The sequence below is a fragment of the Notolabrus celidotus genome, chromosome 7 (genome assembly GCF_009762535.1).
Source record: "Notolabrus celidotus isolate fNotCel1 chromosome 7, fNotCel1.pri, whole genome shotgun sequence".
Lineage (NCBI taxonomy): Eukaryota > Metazoa > Chordata > Actinopteri > Labriformes > Labridae > Notolabrus > Notolabrus celidotus.
In genome coordinates this window covers 3,326,255-3,332,953 of record NC_048278.1, presented here as the reverse complement: position 1 = coordinate 3,332,953, position 6,699 = coordinate 3,326,255, and the positions used below count along the sequence as shown (strand labels likewise).

The 6,699-nt window shown below is 42.3% G+C and overlaps 1 long non-coding RNA gene across 1 annotated transcript; it reads left to right on the top strand.

Annotated features, from left to right (window-relative positions):
- The first annotated feature begins 556 nt into the window (after window positions 1–556).
- LOC117816314 lies at window positions 557–5,600 on the top strand. Its single transcript, XR_004631923.1, has 2 exons — window positions 557–750; window positions 4,437–5,600. It is a non-coding gene; the product is annotated as an uncharacterized LOC117816314 (long non-coding RNA).
- Window positions 5,601–6,699: the final 1,099 nt, after the last annotated feature.

Below are 6,699 nucleotides of genomic sequence, written 5' to 3'. Positions count from 1 at the left end.
CTTGGGCGGGTGGACATTATTTGGTCGGGATTTATAGCATGATATATCATATCGAGAAAACTTTCTTTAATTAGAAAATGTCACGACGAACTACCACCAGATCCATGTCCGATCCTTCTCCGTGCTCTCTCGTCCATCAACACCCCACCCAATCAAGACTTTGTATCGTCAACACAGATGTATTTGCAAAATGAAGGAAGAACTGACAGACGAGAAAAAAAACAGAGTCAATGTGCAAATCAAGATTTAAATATCGCTGTCCCATCATTAATGCGTGAAAGATGTCCCTATAAGATTTTCTTGTGGTGTGCATGACAGTTTTAGACGTTGCCTAATATTTCAGCTGCAGCCCGATGATATTAAACATAATAAATGAATAACAAAACTATAAAGTGTTAAAGCAGCACTGTCCTGAGCATGGGTGTTATGGCTGTCGAGCTACAGGTGGGCGGGCTTTCCTGGTCTCGGACCAATTGGCCAATGAGAATGGGAACACTGTGGTCTTGATTAGCTTGGGCAGACACCTGTGCAGGAGGCGAGAAGAGAAAGAGAAAGAGATGCCGTTGTTGGAAGCCGTGAAGACATTTTGAGAAGTTCTCCCACTTTACCCCATTGCGTTGAGTCTTGTCGTGTGTTATATGTTTTATCTTAAAATGAACTGTCATCTGAAACCCTGAGGAGTAACAAGAAGGAAGCAGCATGAGCTGGTCCTGGAGCCGTGCATGGTGTCCTGGAAAAAAGTCGCTACAGGTAAGGTCCGCCTTTCCCTTCGCTCCACAGCCACCTGTTTCTTTCCTTTATTATGACGCGGGCAGCCAACGCTTGGATGGCCTAGACCACGCTTGTGCCAGGGTTGTGTTGCCGTGACAAAAGCGACAAATAGGACGGCTAGGTGGTGGAAGAAGTTATTGTTAGTGTTCTCATTTTAGATATTTTTCCTCTTCTCTTATTTACCAGTGAAGCATTAAGTTTTAAAACAAAACTTCATTAACTCTGTGGTGTTTCTCTGGAAAAGAAGAGCCAGCATGAGCCACTACCAACCGTGAGGCTGAGTCAACTTAAGCCCTCATTTTCCTCTTATTGACACCTTTAGTGTCTCTATTACAACAAGCTGTGAGGTCTCAGGTTGAATACTTCTGAAGGTGTTGTGTTTCAAAAACTTTCCAGTAGATGGCAGCATTGTCCAAGACATTTGGGTGCAATCATTGAGTTTCTGGAGGTCTCTCTCTCTCTCTCTCTCTCTCTCTCTCTCTCTCTCTCTCTCTCTCTCTCTCTCTCTCTCTCTCTCTCTCTCTCTCTCTCTCTCTCTCTCTCTCTCTCTGTGTGTGTGTGTGTGTTGGGCCTTTACCCCTACAGAATTTAGATTATTTGTCAATTTGATCCTCAGTTGAGGCAACACAGTGAGAAAGGGTTAAAGAGGAGGAGGCAGGCCATGTTGGAGAGATACTGAGAGGAAAAAAAAGGAGGAACGAGTGGATTTTAAACACAGAGGGAGGTAGTGGAGATACAAGATGCTCTGAAAGCTGTTAATAAACCAGGAGGAGGGAGGTGAAAGCAGGTAGCTGCATCTGTCAGAGGATGGACACCAGTCTTCTGCAGGCCAAGCTGAGATGAGAGCAACAGGAAGAGCAAGGTGTGGAGGTTTGGAAAAGACAGGAGTACAGAGTGAAGTAAGAGTGCAACAAACTGGGGGATGTGAAGCTAGCAAGAGTTCGCTTCAAATGAATCGTAGATACTGCAGGAGGAAGGATGAGACGGAGGCGTGCTTTAAGGAGTCAGAAAGTGAGAGGACAAAGGAGGGGAGTGAGATACAGATAATGATGGAAATCAGGAAGAGGATGAAACTAGGAGGAAGAAAAGACGGGAGACAAAGTTTCAAGAAGGGAAATGAAGTCAGAGGTAATCAGACGAGGAGGGAGGAAGAAGAAAAAAGAAGAGAGTTTGAAGGAAATGAAGGAAACAAAGTGAAAAAAGGAAATGGGATTTCAGGAAGGTAATGAGGGAAGGGAAAATCAGCTGTCGATCAGGGCAGATTTTCATGAGAGGGAGAAACACCTCAGAGCCTTTGTGCGTTACAAATGACAGACTAAGGGCAGAGAGGACGAAAAAGAGAGAAAGAAGTCAAAATGTGAGGCTGGTGGGAGGAACAAGGGACACAGGTACGCATGCGCTCCTGTGTTATTGTACTGAGGGAAGGGTTTTATGTCACACATTCCCAAAATGTGACCATTAGAGAGCAAATCATGGTCACAGCTGAAACGAGGATGCTTGAGAGATTCAAACTGAGAGACGACGTCATTGATGGAGAGGCAGAGATGCCTTTGGGGATGTGAAGAAAAAGAAGGAGAGTGAGTGTGCACCAACATGCTACCATAGACTGAATAAAACAAGGATATACAGCAGTCTTGGTGACACCTCCCATCTTTTTCTGAAGAGGCACGAGGAAGCTGAAAAATGGAGGTTGCCATTTTGGAAACGCTGGCTCCAACCAACTTCTGACTGAGTTGACAGCATAGCCTTACTAACAGAAACCACAGACTGTAGAACCATTGCATTTGGAGGCAATAATGGCAGGCAACGATGGCAGGTGCCATGTTGGGAAAGCTGACTCACCCTGACTTGCAATAAATTTAGAAACAGGCAAAGAGGTGGAGCAGAGGCGGGTTTTACGCCTCCTGGAGAAAAGCTACGACACACACACCCGCCCCTCAAGTAAGCTGAGGCCCTCATTTTGCAAATTCATGTACAACCTATATAAAATGTTGCAAAACAGTTTGTACTGGGACATGTTTAATGTTGTGTTCATCAGCTCCTCTTTGAACAACACTCTGTAAACGTAGGTGAACCCAGGAGACCAGGTTCTGGACTTTAAAATGACATGTTGTCCCAGTCTTGCTTAGAGGATTTCAGCTGCGCAACAGTTCAGGGTCTCCTTTGTCGTATTTCATGTTTTCAATGGGGGACGAGTCAGGACTGCAGGCAGGCCAGTTCAGCACCTGGACTCTTCTACTACAGAGCCATGCTGTTGTAATCTGTGCAGAATGTTGTTTGGAGTTGTGTTGCTGAAATGTGTAAGGTCTTCCTGAAGACGTCATTGTCTGGATGGCTGCATATGTTGCTCCTAAACCTGTATATATTGTTCAGCATTAATGGAGCCTTCACAGATGAGGATGCTACCCATGCCATGGACTCGTATGATCCCCATACCATCAGGGTTGGGAATCATTAGAGCTGTGTGACCCCTCTTTGGAGCAGAGGATGCAGCCTCCATTATCCCAAACTTCTATAGTTGTTTGGTAACTTGTTTCTGGACTCTTATGATCCCCATACCATCAGGGACGCTGGCTTTGAACTGTGAGTTTTTTAACAAGCCGGTTGGTCCCTGTCCTCTTTAGAGCGGAGGACACAGCGTCCATGATTTCCAAAAAAGAATGTCAGACTTTGATTCATCAGACCACAGGACAGTTTTCCACTTCCCCTCAGTCCATCTTATATGGGCTCAGTTCCAGAGAAGTCACAATTTCTGGATCATGTTTAAATGGTTTCCTTTTTGCATGGTTCAGTTTTAACCTGCATTTGTGATTTAAATGCAGTGCCACCTGGGGATCCGAAGATCCAAGTGTTAGTTTTTGGCCTTGCTCTTTCTGTACAGAGATCTCTCACACTTTTCAGCCCGAGACCCCTAAAATATAGGTGCCAAAGACTTGCGACCCCCGCTGTTGATGATTTAATGTGGCTTCATTTAGCTTGTCTGCAGAAAATGACCCTACCTATATGAGCATGTGTCTGTGTTTCCTGTGCTGTTATAAATTAACCTGCTGCTACTGATGCTTTTGATAAGTAACTGATCACTAACACTAAACTTAGGAGTCATCTGGCAAAAAGAAAGGCAGAAAACTCATTACATTTTCTATTTTCAAGGTGTTATTTCAATTTTAGCTTCTATTTTTGTTGATATTTTTTGCACTATCATGGGTCAAATGTACTATTTTTAGATAACTATTGTCATTCAACTTTTTTCTTCGTTCACCACAAGTTAACAAATTATATATAAGTAATACAAAACCAACAAAGAGAAGAAAAAATGAATAAATACAAAAAAATACAAAATTATTATAATAAACAGTACAAAACAAAAAGGAAGATACACATATGAAAACAAGGTAAATAGACAAAAATGAATAATAATAATAATAATGAATATTTTTAGATTACTTAAAAAAAAAATCACTCTTGAAGACATCTCACGACCCCCCATTTTTTGTTTCAGAACCCCCCAGGGGATCCAGACCCACACTTTGGGAACCCCTGCTCTAGATCCTCTGAATCTTTTATTGGTGTAACTTTTATATAATCACAATTCTCTGTACAACAGTGAAGATTCTCTGAATAAATCATGATGTTAGGTATTGAAAGTGTCTGTTTTCTATTTATAGCTCTACACTGTCCTCTGGTGTTCAGCAGGCCTTGATTGCATGCAGGGAACAATCAGGTGTGGAAGGCAAAGAGGCAGAACTCATCAGCCGTAAATGCGATATTGTATCCCACCGTCGACCACATCACAAACATTTACCTTATGGTGAACGGACTCTGCGTGCAAGTGCAGCTAAGACTCTGCTCCAGCATCGCCTCTAAATCGATGGTTGGACTGCAGACAACAGCAACACACAGACAAAGCAGCCAAAGTCGTTTCCACTGATTGCAAGCTACACAGGAAGCCCAGAAAAGCTGGCTTCAGAGGCACATCTCTCTGACTGTGTGTGTTCTACATATATACCGTCAGCCAACAGGTTCTGAGGCTACCACTACCAGCTGCATGAGGCATGAAGATATACATCTGCTCGTTCATACACGGTTTTCCTGAAGTCATATCAACAAGGAATACAGAGCAGGAAGAGAGAGAGGCTGCAGAAGTAGATGATGTTGGACAGATACTCCGATAACAGGTGATGCAAACACAAGGAGGAAGAAGGCGCCACCCTTTTTAATGCAGAAGAACCATGATATATGAAGAGGAGAGGGATGAGTGGAGGAAGGTGTGGAGGCAATGTGTTTCGGTGAGTAAGTGTCAGTCGACACAGGGATCGTCTTCAAGTGGGTCACAGGGGCTGCAGGGACGGACATTTATCATACATGGCAGCATAGCATTGTGTATGCATGTGTGCATGTAAATCTCTCCCTATTGTTTCTCCTCCTTTGTTTTTAAAGAAGAGAGGGAGGAGAGAGAGAAAGAGAGAGAGAAAGAGAGAGAGAGAGATAGTGTTGCCTATTATTGTAAGTCAAGCAGCTCTGACAGGCCGCAGATGTTTCAGTGGGTGAGGTGGGACTGCTCCTTCGCCTGCTCTCATTCCTCTCACTCCTCTCACTCCTCTCGTTATTTCTTTCCATTCATTGAATAAAACTTCCTCTTTTCTTCTATTTTTAGCCTTAATTTTGTAATTTCATGTGTTCCCTGTTGACTGGAAGCTTTGTGTGACCATGCTCAGTCATAAAAGAGGAAGAGCTGTGCCACTGACATGAGAAAAGCCTGTGTATCTCTGAGGAAAGCTCACATTATTACATGATATCAAACATTAAATATGCAGTGAGGTATATGCACATATATGTGTCTCGAGTATTTCATCATAACATCTGCAGCCCCGGATATGCTAATAGACTGTATGCACTAGAACAACTGTAGTTTTTAAGTCACTTCCTGTCATTAAAAGATATTTTTTAATATTACTTTGACTTCTCTGAATCCTCAGACCTCTTGCTGGTTGCTATGTGCATACTAAAAACTGTTATCAGCTCTTTATTTGTTCCTCTAAATAAGCTTGACCCTTGCATGGCGTCTCAAAACACAATTTAACATCATTACTTTGGTAAACAAGTGTTTTTCCAACAAGGTCATCATCAAATAATCCATTATTGTGCTAACTATGTATCATTGTGTTTTCGTTCTCGTGCCCTGTCAACCTTGAGTTTCTCTCGCGGTTGGTCGACCGCTCTCAAAGTTTTCTACATTTTATTCTCTCAGAAAAACAAACCAGTAGAGGAGTCGTGATTTGCAACTCGGAGCAGAGGTTGTATCGTCCTTACTTTTGAAATCATGTGTAATGTTAAGCTGTGATTTGCATAACAATAACAAAATTGAATACTTGGGCTGTTATTTCTTTGAACGTGGATTTAGTAGTTCCATGACCTCGCTTTGTCTCTTCCTCCTTCTCTGCTTCACACATTTCTATCCTTGTATTTTCAAAAATGAGGCAAAAAAGGTTTCTTCTACAGCAAGTTTTACGGTAATTCTTCACAAAGAGCATTCAATCTCTGTCTCATTATCCTTTCTCTCTCTTCATTTGATTGTTTCTCATTTTTGCAGAATCACAGTATCAAATAAACATTCATAAGAAGTAAAAGGTTGCACTCGAGGCTGCGGGGGGGATATCATTGTGTCTCAATTTTTCACGATAAGTAACGCTATGTTTGTCTGAATCGTGAAATTACAAGAGACGAGTCGTGTGTGTGCGTTAATGAAGCATTAAATTACAGACAACAGAGTTAAAGGAAGGAAGGAAGCAGGTTTGAGTAAGAGGTCTCTTAGAGTGTGAGAATCTGAATCGATCCAAGGCAGAAAATTATACTCAAACACAACAATTTGGAAATTAAAAAACAATGCAGCAACAATTTGTAGCTCTGATTTGAGTTGCATTAAAGGTG